The sequence below is a fragment of the Giraffa tippelskirchi genome, chromosome 8 (genome assembly GCF_054371585.1).
Source record: "Giraffa tippelskirchi isolate mGirTip1 chromosome 8, T2T-mGirTip1v1.2.pri, whole genome shotgun sequence".
Taxonomy (NCBI): Eukaryota; Metazoa; Chordata; class Mammalia; order Artiodactyla; family Giraffidae; genus Giraffa; species Giraffa tippelskirchi.
In genome coordinates, this window is record NC_137282.1 from 19,081,129 (window position 1) to 19,094,062 (window position 12,934).

General features: G+C 37.8%; 1 protein-coding gene and 1 long non-coding RNA gene across 3 annotated transcripts in view; both read right to left on the minus strand.

Moving 5' to 3' along the window:
* The window catches only part of TNKS (tankyrase), a 154,687-nt gene that overhangs the window by 89,979 nt on the left and 51,774 nt on the right, over nt 1–12,934 (minus strand). The window lies entirely within an intron of this gene.
* LOC145517764 (uncharacterized) lies at nt 1,138–12,635 on the minus strand. Its single transcript, XR_014062312.1, has 2 exons — nt 11,512–12,635; nt 1,138–3,087 (listed from the first exon to the last, which is right to left on the minus strand). It is a non-coding gene; the product is annotated as an uncharacterized LOC145517764 (long non-coding RNA).

Sequence of the window (12,934 nt, forward strand, 5' to 3'; positions counted from 1 at the left end):
GAAGTCGCTCAGTCGTGTCCGACTCTTTGCGACCCCATGGACTGCAGCCCACCAGGCTCCTCCGTCCATGGGATTGTCCAGGCAAGAGTACTGGAGTGGGGTGCCATTGCCTTCTCCGGAAAGCTATTCAGGGGAAGATAACTAGAAAACTATGCAGATAAACTCTCCCTTCTCCTCCATATTGTGAAGAGGTAGAAATTTATTGAGATTGATAGAACTTTACAGAGAGTAAATCTCATTTCTTCATTAGAGAGAAAATTTCATTCCAAAAGATATATGTGTGTGTGTGTGTGTATAGTAAATTCCTATCATAGATATTTGATATTTCTTAATAAACTATTGTTTTCTAGTAGCTAGCTTCACCTATATCCACAAGTCAATAATGCTAAGTCATAATGCAAACTACGAATGTTACTATATATGATGTGCTTTGGTTTTAGTTTATTTTAAACTTTAGATTTACTTTATATTACAATGATTTCATGAAATGCATATCAGTCTTGGCATATTTTTATCTACCACAGAAATGTTCCAACCTCGCAGTATAGCAATCCTTATGACATGTGACTGAAGGTTAATATGCATGTAGCCAGTATTTTAAAGCATGAAGTTTGAGATAAATTAAAAATAAAATTAATCTGGCATTCAGTTCAGTTCAGTTCAGTTGCTCAGTCACGTATGACTCTGTGAACCCATGGACTGCAGCACACCAGGCTTCCCTGTCCATTACCAACTCCCGGAGCTTGCTCAAACTCATGTCCAATGAATCTAGCATAAGTACTATGTTAAACACTGAGGATGTGCAAGTCAGCTATGCTGATAATGACCGTTTCCAACAGGACACGGACAAGGCCACATAAAACAATGTTTCTCCACAAGGCCACACCATTATTATGAAAAAGTGGCAGACAAGCCTTTCTTCTGAGTTATTGCTGCTTTTTTAATAAGGACATCATCAACCTGAGCTCAGGATCAGGGCTGCTAGTCATATACCCGTGTGTGTATGTGGGGCGGTGTATGTGTGTAGGCATAGGTGTATATACCACCTAGTGTACCAGATAAACACTAAATAAATTAGCACAGAAATCTACTATCTGTGGATTGGGGATATCTATTAATATTAATATTTCCTTTTCCTTTCTTCTTGCTTCTTTAGTAGCAAGGTATTAATATCTTAGAAAATTAAAGAAAAGGCACACATGAAACTCAAATAAGTAACTACAAAAATCACCATCTTCCGGAAAAGGTTCCAAGGTTATAGGAGTTCTAACTTTAAGAAACAACTACCAAACCAGTGTGCATACACAGGCAAACACACTTGTACTCTCATTCTGGACAGTAATTTTCTGTGTTCAAGTTCTGCATAATGATTCTGATCACCTGATGCCTCTGATGGATTCAGAAGAAAGTACTGTCTACTTGGTAGAGTGATACTGTTGTTGCTGAGGACAAGCTAGAGAAGAATTGTATTTTTTTTTCCATTTCCTTAATTTGCTTATTGTCTTTATTTTGTGCCAAGCTTTAAGATGTCCCAGAAGTAACTGGGGAGAGAAACTGAATAAGATTGTTTGGTTTTAGTCTAGGCCATATTCTTTTGACACTGCTGATCAAAAGAACAGAAAAACAACACATTCTAAATGGAAAAATATGCAGAAATGTTAGACAGAAAATACTAAGTCACAAAAGTGGACAGAGAACAACCCAGGGGCAGTAAATGCCGAATTCCTGGCTTTAGTTATTTCTGCAGAGAATCACCTGCACCTTCCTCTGTGCTCCATAATACTTTCTATGTTGTACGAAAAATCACTTGTGGGTCTGTCTCCCTTGCCTAACTTGAGACCCTTGAAGTCAGGGACCATAGTTTATACTCTTTCTTATATCTCCAGAAGTGCACAATGAACTTTATTTATAAAAAAGGGATACCTATCCCACGTTTCCATCCCTAGAGCTGCCGGTGTTTGCTAAAAGAAATGTCTTATTTGGAGGAAGCTCCATTGCAACAATGAGAGTCTACTGTATCTAATTTTAGATCTAAAAATGAAAGTATCATCAGGTTATTACATAGGAAATCCCTGTGGGGGGGGGGGACACCAATAGGACAGGATTCAGATATAACTGCATCGTAAATCAGAATAAAAACAAAATCTGATGTGGCAATTTGAAACTGTTGAATGAAACTGTTATGATTCTAATTCAGTCAAAAACAATTATTATAAGCACATACATATAACAGTTCTTTCCAGTGCAAAGTTTGGCTTGCTATTACTTTTTAGCTTTTTGCAAATATGTCTTATTCCTGAAATCAAGGCAAATAGTTTTAGGGAGAGAGCTATTTGAATTAGTATAAGAAAAAATTAATAGCAATAGTAAACTAATCAAACATATAGTCATTTATATTATGCAAAGAACTTACTTTTCTCTATGAGAATACTGGACTAATGAGTGGTGGGGCTTTATAAAGCAGAGTAAAATTCCACTTTATGTACAGACCACATTTATTTCTCGATGGACACTTAAGGTGCCTCCACATTTTGGCTCTAATAATGCTACTACAAACATGAGTGTACAAATATCTCTTTGAGTCTCTGTTTTCAATTCTTTTGAACCTGAGTTGCTACCTCATGGTAATCTTATTTTTATTTTTGAGGAACCTTCATAGTGCTGCCCACATCCACCACATCATTTTACATTGCCACCAACAGTGCACAAGGGTTCCAACTGCTCTACATTCTCGCAAATATTTATTTTTTCTCTTTCTTTAAAAAAAATAGTAGCCATCCTAATGGGTATGAAGTGGTATTACCTTAAATTTCTTTTATATTTCTTTTCAAGACTATCCCTAATGGATAAATTTTTAATAAAAGCTGACTTTCCAAGATTCTATAAATGACTTCAAAATATGGGTAAAAAGCAAACCTATCGGAAAGATTTCTTATATTAAATTATGTTTACTAAAGCAGAGTTTGGTTTTTACTTGATCTGTTTTCCTTTCACTGACTTAATTCAATAAAATATTCATTTTTTTCTCAGTATTATGGGAGTGTAGTATAATCAGCTACTTTATAACAACAAGGTTGGGAAGATCCCCTGGAGAAGGAAATGGCAACCCACTCCAGTATTCCTGCCTGGGAATTCCCATGGACAGAGGAGCTTGGCAGGATACAATCCATGGGGTCACAAAGAGTCAGAAATGACTTAGGTATTAAACAACAACATAAAGAAGTATAGTAACTATATACTTTCAGCAGGCTATTATTGATAGTAGTCCTCCAAAAGAGGTAAAATAATAAAATTTCCATATTTTGAGTTTACGTACATTTTTATGAGACACAAAAGAAGGTACATTTATTTAGTCATATTTTCTTTGCAGTGATAGACCAAGGTTTATACGCTAGCAAGAGATAACATGTTTTCACTAAAGGTACTATTACACATTTTAAACAGACAGTATCTCCAGAAATGACCTGATGAGAAACCAGTGCCAAGAAAATCAAAGAAAAAATGGTATACAACATTCTAAACCAAAATTGAGTCTCACTTCAAGGACAACATTAAGAAATTTATTTTATACATAAAACGAACAGTCTGACAAATGACAGCTATAAGAGCTCATGGCCAGCTGTGTTCATGAAAGATGACATTACTCTGACCCACCTGTCACCACCTCCAGTTATTTGTCTCCAGCCCAAATAGCATAGAGACACACACAAAATGAAATAATGTTTGCAGAAATCTTAGTGTGACAAAAGTAGATAATTACTTCAAATAATTTAGCACTTCTAATTTGTGATTATATAATAATAACCATAGCATTTGGAGAAAGTTATAGTTAAGGGTAGCTAGCACCGTTTAAATACTGAAAATGTTTCTTTCCATACATAATCTCTCATTCTGTGCTAGCAAAAAATACTATGCATTCATTTTGAGTAAATGTGGCAGAACTGATAAAACCAGCCATTTGTATAACGGCTTCTGCACATAATCACCCAAGAATCCTGACAAGGACTACCTAAGAGTGAGTTAGTATAAAAGGAAGGTATTTTCAGATTCTTGACAGCCTAATGTTTTCTCATTTTGATAATCTTAAAAGATTTAAAGCAAACATTTCTAATCCAGTTTGGAAAGAAATATCTGTAGCTGTTTGCAAGTGTAAAATTTTAAATCCCAGGATCCACTGATTTGCCTTGGAATATTAAGAAGACTTGGCAAGGTTATTTGTTGAAGAGCAAAACTAAGAAACATATTAAGATTCATTCTCTTTGTGTGAGATGAAGATCTCCAGTTTTCGTGACACAGACGAAACTGAGAAACTCACATTTTACTGAAAATGACTTGTAGAAATAGATATATCCTGGGGCAGACGCTGGAACTAACAGTAATTTCAGAAGTTCTCTTAGGAAAGGCACATACTATATCATCGTAACTGCCATCAGGTGGTTCTGTGTAAATCATTATGACTCCCTATCTCTTTTTCTCTGACACACACATGCATACAAATACATTTTCAGTAAGAGTTTACTTTATAAACTCTGTGGTACTAGAGTTTTTGTGAATAAATTCCAAAAATTTAGCCCCTGTCAAGGTATTAGGCAAAAGTAATCAGAATTCCATACCCTACGCTACACAAAGTTAACAAAATTTCAATCATTTTCTTTTGCCTTCAGATGAAACATGGTAAAAATGATTAAAATCTATGAAGGAAAGACATTTATAAATTAACCAGACTCACTGTTATTATCATATGAAAACATACTAATCATTCAGTTTGAAATTTCCTAGAGGTCAGAGATAGTGTCTTACTTATCCTTATATACTTAACTATCAAACATGTAAGTACAAACAAACATGCTGAGCTGAATACACACACACACACACACACACACACACACACACACACACACATATACACACAAGGTTAACAAATCCTTCATTCACCTTTAAATGTTGGGGGAGTAATTTGAATCTAGGAAATGTCTTTAAGGAAAATGTTGATGCCTTCCAGCCAAAGCCCACCAGGAAGACAGCTACAGTTGAATAAGTTGGGATTGTTTCTTGTTAGAGTGAGGGAAAACACAGGCCATAGGGGACAGCAGGCACCTCAGTAAGGGGGTGTTAAGACTCCATTACAGCTTTTGAGCTGAGTTGAGAGATTTGGGAGAGGGTTTAAGGAAGCAAAGGTTTCTTCTAGACTGTATGTTATTAGACTGTATGTTTACGGCTGAGTAAAAAGAGAGCTGTTATATATTAACCAGATGAGGAAGATGTTTGCTATGCTGTGAGTGTACCATGACCTTGTTTTTATCTGTGGTCCAAATGTATTAAAACAGTTCCCATATATAAAGTTCTATTCTCTTTCTCAAAAGGAACATTTAATTAATTGACAATGCAAAAATTATTCTAATATTTTTATTGATTAGCTGAGCACAAATTTACAAGTTAAAAAAACGGTAAACTTCTCTTTGGAAACTTTTCCTGTGCTCCATTTACTTCTCGATCATTGCCATCCATATAACCAACAGATTCTTGAATGTAATGGAGGCAGACAGTGATCTATTTACTTTCCAATATTACACTCTAACTAAAAATGTTCAAGGGGAGAACAATTCTCCAATAAATAATTCCAACAGTATGTGCTTAGTCGCTCAGTCATATCTGACTCTTTGGGAACCCATGGACTGTAGCCTGCCAGACTACTCTGCCCATGGGGATTCTCCAGGCAAGAACGCTGGAACGGGTTGCCATGCCCTCCTCCAGGGGATCTTCCCAACTAGTATAGCCTTGTATTAAAGGGTAAGTAAGGATAACCTTGGGATGATCAAGAACAAAGAATATAAAAATTACCAGAGACATCTTTTGATATATTCCCTGTAAAAGTACTTTTCAGCTAAGGAGTTCAGATACAGTGGGAAAGATTTACAGAGGCCTACAATGCTTTATTGCAATCATCCTTTGCTGAGTGCATACAAAGCACATCTCCCACTGCTCTTGATCTTTCTTGTGTTGGACATCAAGCTTTATACAGTTTACTAGAAGACATAATGTGTACATGAGTGTCTTAAGGGAAAATGAATGAAAGATTCTAAGCATAGTGACTTGTTGCAACTACTCAAAGAAGTCTTTTTGTTTCTGCACTTTCTTCCATGTACCCTCTTACTGCAGCAGACTCACAACACAAAGCAGAATTCCTAATTATGACACTAAGAACTCACCATAGTTTCTGAGGAATAGACTCAGTGGTCAATTAAGCCCATTTAATTAAATCAGATAAATACAAAAGTTATTGAGCTTCATTAAAACACATAAAACATAGTAAATACATATTACGTTATCCTACATCATGAAAAGATACAAAGTCTTCCACTGAAAAATACTTAGGAAAACCCAGACAGTCAAACAAATAAGGAATTAGATAAACAAGATTATACAGTATTATCCACAACATTTAAACATGGCACTTGGTGCAATCCCAAAGAAAGGCATCACCTAAGAATGTTCAAACTACCTCACAACTGCACTCATCTCACACACCAGTAAGGTAATGCTCAAAATCCTCCAAGCTAAGCTTCAACACTACGTGAACCAAGAACTTCCAGATGTTCAAGCTGGATTTAGAAAAGGCAGAAGAATCAGAGATCAAATTGCCAACATCCACTGGATCATCGAAAAAGCAAGAGAGTTCCAGAAAAACATCTACTTCTGCTTTATTGACTACGCCAAAGCCTTTGACTGTGTGGATCACAATAAACTGTGGAAAATTCTGAAAGAGATGGGAATACCAGACCACCTGACCTGCCTCTTGAGAAATCTGTAGGCAGGTCAAGAAGCAACAGTTAGAACTAGACATGGAACAACAGACTGGTTGCATATAGGGAAAGGAGTATGTCAAAGTGTATATTGTCACCCTGTTTATTTAACTTATATGCAGAGTACATCATGTGAAATGCAGGGCTGGATGAAGCACAAGCTGGAATCAAGATTGACAGGAGAAATATCAGTAACCTCAGATACACAGGGAGAAGGCAGTGGCAACCCATCCCAGTACTCTTGCCTGGAAAATCCCATGGACGGAGGAGCCTGGTAGGCTGCAGTCCATGTGGTCGCTAAGAGTCGGACACCACTGAGCGACTTCACTTTCACGCATTGGAGAAGGAAATGGCAACCCACTCCAGTGTTCTTGCCTGGAGAATCCCAGGGACGGGGGAGCCTGGTGGGCTGCGATCTATGGGGTCGCAGAGTCGGACATGACTGAAGCAACTTAGCAGCAGCAGCAGCAGATAGACAGATGACACCACCCTTATGGCAGAAAGCTAAGAAGAACTAAAGAGCCTCTTGATGAAAGTGAAGAAGGAGAGTGGAGATGGTGACAGCAGCCATGAGATTAAAATATGCTTGCTCCTTGGAAGCAAAGCTATGACCAACCTAGACAGCATAATAAAAAGCAGAGATATTACTTTGCCAACAAAGGTCTGTCTAGTCAAAGGTATGGTTTTTCCAATAGCCACGTATGGATGTGACAGCTGAACTATAAAGAAAGCTGAGAGCCAAAGATTTGATGCTTTTCAACTGTGGTGTTGGAGAAGACTCTTGAGAGTCCCTTGGACTTCAAGGAGATCCAACTAGTCCATCTTAAAGGAAATCAGTCCTGAATATTCACTGGAAAGACTGACGTTGAAGTTGAAACTCAATACTTTGGCCACCTGACACGAAGAACTGACTCATTGGAAAAGACCCTGATGCTGGGAAAGATTAAAGGCGGAGAAGGGAACGACAGAGGATGAGATGGTTGGATGGCATCACTGACTCAATGGACTTGAGTTTGAGTAAGTTCCAGGATTTGGTGATGGACAGGGAAGCCTGGCGTGCTGTGGTCCATGGGGTCACAAAGAGTCGGACATGACTGAGCAACTGAACTCAACTGAACTTGGCCCTAAGTGTACTTTAAATAACAGAGAAAGTAACACTGACATTGAAAAGTCATAATTAAGATGAATATAGGGACATATAAAAGATTCGAGAATTTTCTATGAAGTTCTAGTCCTTTAAGGGTCAAGTTAAGAATTAAAATATGAAGAAGGGTAAGTATAAAAACATATCCTTAAAAAAAACAAAAAAACAAAAAAAACATATCCTTAAGAAAAAGGAATGAATAATATAGTAAACTTCTGGTATAAAGATTACTTCTATTCTTAACTGAACTTCTTTTCCTTCTACTTTATGGCTAGCCTTCTATAAATCATCATTAACATTGCTATCTGGCAAGCTTTTGTTTTACAAAGAGTATAGGCAAAAAGTTATTACATTTTCTCTTATCAGGTTTTAAAAAAATAAGACTTATTTTGCAAATAAGTTCACAAAATCAGCTGCTCTTTTGGAGGAAAGGATCCTCTCCCATGTCTGTCTGTTATTGCCACTGGCATTCTAATAACTTCTTAAAAACCAGAGTCATTTTTATGTCCTGTCATAAGCAAAATATCATTCCATCTTCAGTACAATGGAGGATAATAGAATAATAGAAAAACAACATATGGCAAGATTAGAACATCAATAAAGAAAGAAGGATTCTTCTTCACTCACCTGGGGTCCATTTCCAAACACTGAAGCCAAATATATATGACTAGAATTATAAAGAGTAATGAATTTTTTCCCACAAAGAAAAACTGTGAGGGAAAAAACATAAATAAAATTTGACACACAGAATGTTCCTCTGTTTCAAAAAGAAAAGAAACATGATACAAACTGAAGATGATGAAATTCTGATAATCCACAAATCAAAGGATAGTCAAGCACTCCTTATCTAGTACTAATTTCCTGTCTAATTAACTTCCTAATAACCACTGCTTTTAAAAGAAATCCCCACATATAAAAAAACAATACCTGTAGTTATTTCAGATTATACTTTCCACTTTCATTTAGAAAGACTTGAGTGTATGATTCACTGTATTTCTCTCCATGCCCTGTCAGGCTATCAATTCAGATGACTTTCAATGTCCACAGCAAAAAAATTCTAGCAATTCTAAAACTGTCCGAGGCTGATGATCAAACACACTTTTTTTTTTGGCTACACCAGGTCTTAGTTGCAGAATGTGGGATATAGTTCCCTGACCAGGAATCGAACCCAGGCCCCCGGCATTGGGACTGTGGGCGGACTCTTAGCCGACCACCAGGGAAGTCCCAATACACACTTCTCAGATACTCTTAAGTTACTGATACTGTAACTAAACCTTATCCTTTCCCTGAGAAAAGAAAATACTGCTCCTTTCACAGAAGCACGAGAAGGCTCATTTGATTAAAAAGCTTCTTAGGAAATAGTCAGTACCAACCTTGGGCTCGCTATGGCCATGTATCCTCAAAGAACCAAAGGGAATATACTCCTGCCCAAGTAGGAACATTGAATTTATTGTGTTCTTGAGGAGACAAAAAAAAAAGACAAAAGGGTACAAATAATATTTGTTTCAAAAAAATCTCAACAAATCTAATGCCCAAGAGTTTTCTTCAGAACAAGACAGAAAACTAGGAAAGTTAACAGTTATAACAACGACCCTAAGATGGTGTTCAATCTAAAACAAGGCAAAGAAACTTTTATTCATAGAAAAGAAACAAGGATTTAATTTTGAGGCAGTAACAAATAGAAAAGGACACCAACGCAGATAAAAGTAAAATGTAAAGAGAAAAAAAAAGCTTAAGTTATTCCTAAACACTAGTAATGAAGAAGTCAAGTGGGCCTTAGGAAGCATCACTACGAACAAAGCCACTGGAGGTGATGGAATTCCAGTTGAGCTATTTCAAATCCTAAAAGATGATGCTGTGAGAGTGCTGCACTCAATAGGCCAGCAAATTTGGAAAACTCAGCAGTGGCCATAGGACTGGAAAAGGTCAGTTTTCATTCCAATCCCAAAGAAAGGCAATGCCAAAGAATGCTCAAACTATCGCACAATTGCACTCATCTCACACGCTAGTAAAGTAATGCTTAAAAATTCTCCAAGCCAGTCTTCAGCAATACGTGAACCGTGAACTTCCAGATGGTCAAGCTAGTTTTAGAAAAGGCAGAGGAACCAGAGATCAAATTGCCAACATCCGCTGGATCATCGAAAAAGCAAGAGGGTTCCAGAAAAACATCTACTTCTGCTTTATTGACTATGCCAAAGCCTTTGACTGTGTGGATCACAACAAATTGTGGAAAATTCTGAAAGAGATGGGAATACCAGACCACCTGACCTGCCTCTTGAGAAATCTGTATGTAGGTCAGGAAGCAACAGTTAGAACTGGACATGGAACAACAGACTGGTTCCAAATAGGAAAAGAAGTACGTCAAGGCTGTAAATTGTCACCCTCCTTATTTAACTTATATGCAGAGTACATCATGAGAATCGCTGGGCTGGAGGAAGCACAAGCTGGAATCAAGATTGCTGGGAGAAACATCAATAACCTCAGATATGCAGATGACACCACCCTTATGGCAGAAAGTGAAGAAGAACTAAAGAGCCTCTTGATGAAAGTGAAAGAGGAGAGCGAAAAATTTGGTTTCAAGCTCAACACTCAGAAAACTAAGATCATGGCATCCGGTCCCATCACTTCATGGCAAATAGATGGGGAAACAGTGGCTAACTTTATTTTTTTGGGCTCCAAAATCAGTGCAGATGGTGACTGCAGCCATGAAATTAAAAGACACTTACTCCTTGGAAGGAAAGTTATGACCAACTTAGACAGCATATTAAAAAGCAGAGACATTACTTTACCAACAAAGGTCCGTCTAGTCAAGGCTACAGCTTTTCCAGTGGTCATGTATGGATGCGAGAGTTGGACTATAAAGAAAGCCGAGCGCCGAAGAATTGATGCTTTTGAACTGTGGTGTTGGAGAAGACTCTTGAGAGTCCCTTGGACTGCAAGGAGATCCAACCAGTCCATCCTAAAGGAGATCAGTTCTGGATGTTCATTGGAAGGACTGATGTTGAAGCTGAAACTCCAATACTTTGGCCACCTGATGCAAAGAGCTGACTCATTGGAAAAGACCCTGATGCTGGGAAAGATTGAGGGCAGGAAAAGAAGGGGATGACAGAGGATGAGATGGTTGGATGGCATCACCAACTCAATGGACATGGGTTTGGATGGACTTCGGGAGTTGGTGATGGACAGGGCGGCCTGGCACGCTGTGGTTCATGGGGTCGCAAAGAGTCGGACACAACTGAGAGACTGAATTGAACTGAACTGAGGATGAAAAGTAGAAAAAAATAGTACAGGGTGACTATACACTTTATTAACCAAATTGTCACTTTTTTTTTTTTTTGCCCAGAGTGCTAATTTTTAAGATCTTTTCATTTGATATAATTTCAAACACAGAGAAAAACTGCAAAATAAGTACAAGGAATTTCTTTGAAAGTGAAGTTGCTCAGTTGTGTCCAACTTTTTGTGACCCCATGGACTGTAGCCCACCAGGCTCCTCCGTCCATGGAATTTTCCACGCAAGAATACTGGAGTGGGTTGCCATTTCCTTCTCCAGGGGATCTTCCTGACCCAGGGATTGAACCTGGCTCTCCTGCATTGCAGGCAGATGCTTTACTATCTGTGCCACCAGGGAATTGCCTCTCGCCAATTTTTAATATTTTGTCCATGGTTTTTATATCCTCTCTTTCTCCTCTGTATCTCTATGTAGGTACACAGAAGCAATCAGTAATTTTTCTAAACTATTTCAGAAACTTGCAATACATCATGTCTCTTTCTCTTTTATTACTTCACTGTTTATTTCCTAAAAACATGGATTTTTCTTACGTAAGCACTGTACAGTAATTAAAGTCAGGAAATTTAACACTGGTACAATATTTTTATTTAATAGAGAATATACATTCAAATTTTGTTACTGTTCCAATACTATTCTTTATAACACTTTCCCCCTCCAGTCCAGGATCATCTATTTTGCATTCAGTTGTCTTGTCTCTTTAATCTCTTTTAATTTGAAATAATTCCTCAGCCTTTGTCTTTCCTGACATTGACATTTTTGAAAACTATAGGCCAATTATTCTGTAGAATGCACCTAAATTTGTATTCATCTAATGTCTCCTGGTGAGATTTAGTTATGCATCCCTGGCTACAATACAACATAAGAGATGCTGTGTCCTTCTCAGGTATTACATCTGCCAGCACTCAAGGCTTATCTGACTCTAACTGATTATATTAATTTTGCTTCCTCAACAAGTGTACTGTCAGATTTCTCTACTGTATAGTTACTGTTTCCCCCCAAGTAACAATCAATATATTGGCAGCCAGGCTCAGAACCACACAAATATCTTGCTCCTCATCAAATCTGGTCCTTGAAATTTAGCATCCACTAAGGATTCTTGTCCCAGCCAGTCTGCTACCATGGCTGCAAATGGGGATTTTCCAGTTCCAACAGTTCAATCCACATTTATCAATGAGCATTCGAGCAGTGAGAAGAACTCTCTCTACTCATTTATGATCACTGGATGAACACAGCTCTGCCTATGTTACCTAATGGGTTATAATCCTTTACTTTCACTTATTTTGATGGTCAAATTGTCCTAGATTTGCTCAGTGGGAGCTCCTTCAAGATGTCCTTTTGACATACCCCCGTGTCCTTTAGACCTGCTTGCATTATTGTTTGAGCACTTCCTTACTTCCCAGCACATTAAGATATTCCAGGTTCATAATACCTCCCCAATCTAGTCCTGAAATCAATCATTTTTTCCCCCAAAGAACTCCTAACTCATTTACTCCTAACACACTGACTTAATCTTATGGTATACCTAAAATAGTTTCATAATTACTATATCACATTACTGCAAAACAGCTTAATGGAAGGAATTCAGGGTTTGTTTGAAGTTGCTTTTTACCCCATTCTTGACTGAGGGCCTGGTGGAATGCCGCAGTCTTATAGCATGGCCATGCACGTGTAGCTTGTGATGCTTTTTCCTCTGTAAAG